Raw genomic sequence first — 7551 nt, forward strand, 5'->3', positions numbered from 1 at the left:
GTTAAAAAAAAATACTATTTTGAAATTGCTTTCTTTGCAGATACGCTTCCGACGAGGTCACTCCTAGACTGAAGCACGTCAAGCTTCCCTCGTCATTGCATCCTAGGCCTATTGCAGGAAAATCACCCGAAAAAATGTCCACCTGCTGCAGAGAGAAGAAAATATGGGTAAAATCTTATAACTTAAGGTTGCTCTGGCTCTACTGAGACAACTTGCCAAATATTTTCACTCACTTCCCAAGTATTATAAGTATGATGATGAATTAATTTTGTCTTAGCAAGTAGAAATGGTGTAAACGTTGATACTGTGATAGAGCCGAGGATAAAAGATTTCTATGTATTTTCCACAAAACTTTTCATTTGCAGAAACTAGTTTCAATGGAAAGTCATAATCCTTGGGTACCTTAAGATGTGACGCCTGAGGTGTTGAAATTAGATGTAGCAAATAAAAGTTCTGTGGGAAATACATTGCATTCCCCTTTCATTCCAAAATAAATTTCCACGCAGGCAAGCCTGATTTTGAGTGTATTAAAGGGGAGAGGGTTAGTCAAGAGAGTTGACTGTACTTATGTAAAACAAGGGTTGGGTGGAATGGAGGGAGGTAGAATAAATCTGGAACAGATGGATTTACTGTAGTGGGTGGTGTCGGGTATTCTTTTTTGGCAAGGTTAAGAAGTGTAGTGGTTGTATTTTGTCTTTCCAATTTTAAACTTTTATTTACCTATTAACTAATATATCATTTACAAATAAGTTTTATTATTAAGTAACATTAGCTAAAAGTATGGTTTACCTTTTATTGTGAAATATTTTAAGTAATTAAAAAATCATTCCGCCGTGAAAACTTGCTTGCATAATATGACACCAATTTCTAGTGGTGGCAAAAGATTGGGAGACCACTTCTTAAATATGTAGAATCTGCCAAATCAAGTGAGTTTATGTAGATATTTTGAATTAATATGACTAGGGAATTTATCAGTTCTATGACACCTAAGATGCAGTTTCAGACTCAAATTAGCTTTTTTTAGAGTTAAGTAGCCCATGTTAAAAGAATCTCATCTTTGGAAAAACAATGCAAAAAGTAACCAAAGAAGCCCAACTTTTAATCACTCAAATGGAGGATGGTTGTTGATGTCTTATTATTTATTGAGAAAATTCATTTTTCGAATTTCATCATTAATTTAACATAATCTTGTGATGGTAAATTAGTATGCAATTATTTCTTCTGGGAGGTGTAGTATTAAGGCATTATATAATTCAGTTTAACTCTGAAGGGCCAGGTCTGATTCCTGGTGAACATGCAAACCACAGGCAGCCCAAGGAAATGATTTCCCCTCTTTCATTCTTCCTCCCCCTATCTCATCCAAACCCTCCTCCCTCTCATCCCCTCCCTTCCGAGGTGGGCATCATAGTCTCCCATTACACTAGCTCACTCTCCGCCACTTCCCGCGCCTGCATCTTCCAGCTCCGGATTCCCTGCATTCCTCTATCTCTCCTTTTTGCCTACATTGCTTTCTTCTGTTTCTGGCAGCCTTCTTCTCTCAAGCTGGGCATGAGTGGAGCTCTCTGGAAGAATTCTGTTTGTGGCTGCGGAGAGAGGATTAGGAATGAATGAATGATGGAGTGAGGGAAGTTTGAGTCACTACAATGGGTCAATGGAATTATTGGATGCTGCTCTGTGCATTCCAGGTGGGCTTGAATGAGTTTCACCAACTCTTGCTGTCGATTTATATCTTAGTTATTGATCCATAGGGATTTTTCGAAAGATGATTGTACAGCTCACATTGAACTCTCTTAGCCTGCATGACTCTATAATCCAGTGAATGGGCACATTTAAATCATTTCTTTGCCTTATCATATCATTTTCCTCAATTTATGAATGCCGTACAATATTCCTATTTTTATTTCAGATTTCTCCAAATATATCAATCAGAATTTCATTCTGGGGACCAATTATCACGTCAGGTATTCATTTTTGGTAAGATTGACAAGTGAAGTGGCTGCATTATAGTGTCTTCCCAATACCAACTTTAAACTTTTATATGCAGATGAACTAATATATTATTTAAAAGTTTGTTTTATTATTAAGTAATATTGGTTAAAAGTATGTTTTACCTTTTAATGTGAAATATTTTAAGTAATTAAAAAATCATTCCGCTGTGAAAACTTGCTTGTATGATATATGCCACCAATTTCTGGTGGTGGCGAAAGATTTTGAGAGACCACTTCTTAAATATGTAGTATCTGCCAAATCAAGTGAGTTTATGTAGATTTTTTGTATTAATAAGGCTAGGAAATTTATCAGTTTTATGACACCTAAGGAGCAATTACAGATTAAAATTAGATTTTTTTTTGAGAGTAGGATGACCCATGTTGAAATCATCGCATCTTTGGAAAAACAATGCAAAAAGTAACCAAAGAAGCCCAATTTTCAATCATCACTAGGATTCAGGATTGTTGATATTTATTGAAAAAATTCAAATTTCATCATTAAATTAACATCTTATGATGGAAATTTAGTATGCAATTATTTCTTCTGGGAAGTGTGGTAGCCAAGGGTTTAGAAAATTCAGTTTAACTCTGAAGGGCCTTGCCTATATCCTGGTGACTTTGGAAAATCTCCAGCTTCATCATAATTCTATTATTTTCAGGGTGCTCAACATGCAAACCACAGGCAACTCAAGGAAATGAACTGCTTCATCTCTGTTCCTTAATTTTGGCATGATGCCCTAATTTGTCAACCACCATGGATTTGAGTTCTTGGGATTCTTATTTTTTTAGGGGAACCAATCTTTCAATCATAAACCTGAATATATTTCTTTAGCCCTTTTGAACACAAAATTATTTATATCTTTGCCTAAAACATCTGAACAGTAGTTTAAAAAATTATATTACCTTAAAATTAATAATTATATTGAAATTGCTTTCCCCTCAGGTCTTTCATTGGATGCTTAAGCTAGGTGAGAAGAGGAGCATCCATGGGAATGAAGGTTGATCAGCAAGCTTTCTTACTGAAGGAAATAAGGAACAAAGGCGTATATTTCCTTGCTGCGGCTAAGTTCAACAGTGCTGTCAGAATCTAAAGAAGTGCACTTCATATGGGTGTCAGCCTTAAATAAGTCCTCTGAATAGACTGTAACTCCTTCGCCACTAACTTTTTGGATAGTGGCTAGGAGGGTATTTCAGTAAAATGTTGTGGTTAACCAAGGTTATTTGGAATACTGATGCAATTTCAAATACAAATGTCTCAACAAATGCATTAATTAGTAATAAATATGAACTAAACAATAATAAATGCTGTCTAATTTTTTTTAATCTTTCTCTTTGTGTAAGTTCTGAATGACTGTTTGCCTTAACATGCTGCTGAAGAATTAAACCGTAAAATTCAGGAATTCATCTAGTTTTTTTTTGAGGTAAGAACTTGGTAAAAATGTTGATTTAAATTGTTACATAAAGTATAAACAACTGTAAATGAATATATTCTAATAATCTCCAAAAAATAATGGCAGGCTGAATATATTTACACCCTCTGCCATACATTCGGCAATGCGGGTTATTCAATTCGTTATGAATTAAAACAGAAATATGAGAAGGTAGTTTAACTTGAATGGAATGACAATATTTCCTGCAAATATCTATTCGAAACTTTCTTATCGAATTGTTTAAAAAGCCAAAAAACCGTGTGAGGCATTGTCTTTAAATTATAAGCATGAAAGAGTTAATTAGTGGCTGAAATATACGTAAAAAATATGCATTGTTTAGCATATGTAAAATATAAAAATATGCCTTAATCCGTGCGTTGATAGCTTAAAATGTCAAATTATGCTACAGTAATATTATCCTATCCTGCATAGCAACATTGTGTGCACACGGAACAATTACTCTTTTGTTTTTAAGGTGTAATTCGTGATTACAATAAACATATGAGCTACATTTGCTAGCACCGGGTCAAAAATTACGTCATGCACCGAACTGAACGAAGTCCAATAATTAGAGTTAATTGGTCTATCGCATGCGAAAAAGCATGGTATCGAATGTTTTACAAGAACCGGCTCGCGCTTCAAAAAAGAGTAGCTCCATCGACGGCCAACCGCTCACGAGCCGTCTCGGGGTACCGAGTGGCCCAAGATGTGGTGTTAAGCCTCCCCGAGAAAATATATCCAAGTCCCCAGTCCATCCAGCGAAAAATATTCTAAGTCCGCGACAGAGGGTCGAGGCAGGCAGATGCCTCGGATTCGGCAGGGGGAGAGCCTTGCTGATTTCAACGAGTTGATTTTGAGAAAAAATCGGCAAAGTCCGTAATTTTGCAGAATATAGCATAGTTTTGAACACCATAATAACAAGAAACCCAGTAGCCTGGGGGACAAGAGGTGGATTGCGAGGGCGAAACTATAGGGTGTATTACTACGTTTCAATTTTACAGCCGAATTTTTTTTTTTTGCAAAATATTTTCGATTCGCTAATATGCACAAAACTATCACCAGAGATTTTGACGGTAGGTTCAGGATGCCGCGAGAGATCAGGAAAACAATTAAATGTTGAATATTTTTGTGAAAAGGGCTGCCATTTTTTCCGGCCGGGCGGCGGGGCGCCGGAAAAAATGGCAGCCCTTTTCACAAAAATATTCAACATTTAATTGTTTTCCTGATCTCTCGCAGCATCCTGAACCTACCGTCAAAATCCCTGATGACACTTTGCTGAAAATTAGTGAACAAAAAATTAATTGACGAATTGGTTAAGGATTCAGCCAACAGATGGCGCATGCCTTCACTAATTGAAACCTCAAATACTAGCACATAACTTTTCCCACTAGAGACACCGACGTGCAATTTCGAAATTCAATTTTTACATGACCATTCAAAATGCATTTTGCATTTCGAATTTGGCTTTATGAGATTTGGGCGCGGTTAATATAAAATATGACGCAACTTTCCGATTACTTGCAGCACATTCTTATAGAATGTCTGGAAATTCATAATTTATTTAAATAACTACGAGGTAATATTTAAACATTAACGAGTTAAATATTACATAATGCTCCAATTAAAAATGGGGCGGCAACTCTAATTGGTTGCAATATCTTCTAGTTCATATTCAGTAATTAATGTAATATTTATTTCAATTAAATCGGCCAGTTGTGAAGTATTGAAGAGTTCTGTTAGCTCAAAAACACTTTTACATTAGTTAATAATAGCATTTTCCAATAACTCCTCATGAGCTTTATCTCAATACTGGTGTGGGTTATGAAGGCAATTCTATCCACTGCACTGGTTACAACTTTCACATGCTCTTTATTACTGCAGTCTTAGTTAACATTTTAATTATGCACAAGAATCATTAATGCAAGAGTATGTTCAAAACCTTTATTAATTTCAAAATTATAGAATACAAGAGCATCAACTAAAGTCCTAGTCGTCCTTACACAATGCTCTGGTTACAGCTGGCTTCTGGCAGTTAAATAATGAATGGCTGCCAGTTAAATATTTTTTTACAGTTCATTACTCCACAAATAGATAGGAAAAGTCTATTTACGTGATTCATTTTTAACACTGGATTACATCAAATTGGGATAAATATATTGATTATAAAAATAAAAGAATAATCAAGCCATATCATGAAAAACCACTAAATACTTGAATGCTAGGCACCACTGTGATATAAACCACAAGAAATCACAGTAATCAACCCAAAGGTCTGTTTGGTTAGTGATGGTAGAGTTGACTGAATACTAAGCCTGATGGGGTGTTAAATTCACACATCAGGGGTAGAGGGGGTCACTGCCTTTCCCTGTGCCAGGAATTGTTTCCCAGGAAGATCTGATATACAAAAAAAACAGCTTGGTTGGAGCCGAGGGTGCCTCAGAGGCATGACTTTGAATCAAACCTGGACCCTTCAGTCAGCAGTCCAGCACTACTCCTGGACTTCCACCTCTCCCATTCAATTTCTTCCTTTACCATCACAGCTGGGTGAATTTTTGACGCTTATCACAAATGTTGGAAGCAATTAGTTTATAACCCGACACTAACTCAGTTTCTGTAAACAATACCTTTTATGATGATTAAGAACAAAATTTAGCATAACAAATGCATATTTTGAAAATTCTATTTCATTCAAAATTCTTCATATATGGATTGATTACATGTGCAATATGTCAGTTAACCAGATCACCCTGGAAAACCAGAGCTGGCCCAGGGAATGGGACTAGCCCTATCTTATTATCCTATTGCTTGAATTTCACACTTGGTACAAATAATATTTATTAGTTAAAGGATATCTCTCTTATCACACCAGAATTCACATAGAATTGCATTGTTTCAATTTCATATCAATTAAGCAGTTTCTCACACTGAAAGTAGAAATTATAGAGTCCGACAAGAAAGAAACAGTTTTCAACCCCCTCCAGGCCTACCCATCTTCAATTCATTGTTGTCTATTATAATTTGCAAATAAAAATTTGAGAATCTCTTCTTGCTTGTATTTAGGACCAATTGGGTTGGACATGGCACTAAGACTAATAGGTGAAACTTAGCATTGCCACAGTTACTACATTTGTCATTCATCATGTAGCAAACATCTACCATTTCAATGACATCCTTCTGGAAGTATCACATGTGGAAGCAACCCAAGATCACCTGAAATAATCTGTGGTATCCCTTGTCTGAAGCTCTTATCACTGAACAAAAAGGAGAGTCACCATATATGCCCGAATGTTGGTTATTCTCGTGTTCTAGTCGGCCCCTGAATTTTTATTCAAAATTCCCACTTTTTACATAACTCTTGTGTAAGTAGTGTTTTGCATTTATTGAATGTTTAAAGAGTTCATTCCAGTGAAGTAATTTTAATTTTAACTTATGAACTTTCATCAAATGCATGTTCTCAACAAGGATGGAAAATTTTGTTGAGCACTTTCAACACTTGCATGGGTATCAAGTTATAAACAATCATTATATATTTGGAGAAATTTAATCAATAGTGAGACACACTTCCTTAAAAAATTCACCACCATCGCCATGAATAATGCCCACATGCAACCACTATCATTGCTTGTCCACTAAATACCACTGTTACACTGCAACAATCAGGATTCAGAAGCAGCTGCAGGACAAGTCATAACCATGACATCAGTATTGCAAAGCTACAATGGCAATGAATTTCAAAATCAGACCTTGAAGTTTAACTGATCGCAAATAATTTGTTTTAATTACTACAAATACCCTCTTACCCATGTAGGTCAACCTTTTATTTTTTTCAATCCACTGTATCACCAATGTTCTCTTGATGAATTGTGGTGATGAAGGTTTAGAGAAGACAGGAAATGCAATAAAACGGAGAAATGGAAGGAATTGAGAAAAATAACCAGTGAGAGAGGAGGTGCCCTGCCAACTGCATCCCATTTGGTCCCTCCAAAGTCCCGTGACCTTCCCTTCTGCCTTCTCCATACAGCCATATACAAAAACAATTTGGCTCATGTCCCTCAGTCCTTAAGCTATTCAAATAAAACAACACTTCAGGGCTAAAACATTTAAGAACAACATTGGAGGATATATGCAAGGCG

The 7551-nt window shown here is 36.0% G+C and overlaps 1 long non-coding RNA gene across 1 annotated transcript; it reads left to right on the top strand.

The window, feature by feature from the left end:
* The first annotated feature begins 1597 nt into the window (after positions 1 to 1597).
* On the top strand, positions 1598 to 3189 carry LOC139692036 (uncharacterized). Its single transcript, XR_011701709.1, has 3 exons — positions 1598 to 1685; positions 1907 to 1974; positions 2932 to 3189. It is a non-coding gene; the product is annotated as an uncharacterized lncRNA (long non-coding RNA).
* The last annotated feature ends 4362 nt before the right edge of the window (positions 3190 to 7551 follow it).

The sequence above is a fragment of the Hetaerina americana genome, unplaced genomic scaffold (assembly GCF_022747635.1).
Source record: "Hetaerina americana unplaced genomic scaffold, ioHetAmer1.1.p SCAF_4, whole genome shotgun sequence".
Lineage (NCBI taxonomy): Eukaryota > Metazoa > Arthropoda > Insecta > Odonata > Calopterygidae > Hetaerina > Hetaerina americana.